The 1,012-nt window shown below is 41.5% G+C and overlaps 1 non-coding gene across 1 annotated transcript; it reads left to right on the top strand.

The window, feature by feature from the left end:
* Positions 1-684: 684 nt before the first annotated feature.
* On the top strand, positions 685-791 carry LOC127099066 (small nucleolar RNA R71). The gene has a single exon (XR_007793673.1). It is a non-coding gene; the product is annotated as a small nucleolar RNA R71 (small nucleolar RNA).
* Positions 792-1,012: the final 221 nt, after the last annotated feature.

Raw genomic sequence — 1,012 nt, 5'->3', positions numbered from 1 at the left:
TGAGTAATTATCTGATCAACCGTAGTCCCTAACTGCGTTATCAGTTCATTACGTGAATGTTCTGGTTTAGGAACTCTTTATTTTGTTGAGTCTGACTTTATAAAGTTCTCCATGATCTTCTCAAGGTTAGGCTTCTGGGGCACAACTTGCATAGGTTGATTCGGTTTTTGGGCTTGAAAACCTTGTGGTCTTTGAGGTGCATAGTTTTGGATAGGGTTTTGGTTTTTATAGGGAAAGTTCGGGTGATTCTTCCATCCAGGGTTGTAAGTGTTTAAAAATGAGTTACCTTGGGCGTAATTCACTTGGTCGGTGTTCAGGTCGTTAAAAAGGTTAAATTCTGCCGAATCGTGTCCTTTAGATCCACAAAGTTCACACTCTATATGGACTACCACTGCGGTGTTAGAGTTTGTAGAAATATGTTCGACCTTAAGGGCTAAAGCGTCCATTTTCGCTTGCATCATGTCCATAGAACTTCTCTCATGTATTCCACCTTGGGTCTCCTTTTTCTCTACTGATGCTAGTTCAGTTCCCCATTGGTAATGGTTTTGGGCCATATCCTCAATTAGGTCACAAGCTTCAAGGTAAGGCTAGTTCATCAGCGCGCCACCAGCGGCAGCGTCGATGCTCATCTTTGTGTTATAATGGAGTCCATTGTAAAAGGTGTGAACGATCAGCCATTATTCTAGGCCATGGTGTGGACAGACTCTTAACAGCTCCTTGTATCTCTCCCAAGCTTCAAAAAGTGATTCTCCTTGGTTTTGAGTAAATCTAGTTATTTGGTTTCGAAGAATAGCAGTCTTACTAGGGGGAAAATATCTAGCAAGGAATACTCTCCTAAGGTCTTCCCAGGTAGTTATTGAGTTAGCTGGAAGTGAATCTAACCATGAACGTGCTCTATCTCTGAGGGAGAAAGGAAATAATCTTAAATGAATCGCATCAGGTTAAGCACCGTTGGATTTAAAGGTGTCGGTCAGTTGGATAAAGACTTTTAAATGTTGATTTGGGTTCTCAG

Source organism: Lathyrus oleraceus, chromosome 6 (genome assembly GCF_024323335.1).
Source record: "Lathyrus oleraceus cultivar Zhongwan6 chromosome 6, CAAS_Psat_ZW6_1.0, whole genome shotgun sequence".
In the NCBI taxonomy this organism is placed as follows: domain Eukaryota; kingdom Viridiplantae; phylum Streptophyta; class Magnoliopsida; order Fabales; family Fabaceae; genus Lathyrus; species Lathyrus oleraceus.
This window is presented reverse-complemented; position numbering and strand designations above follow the sequence as displayed.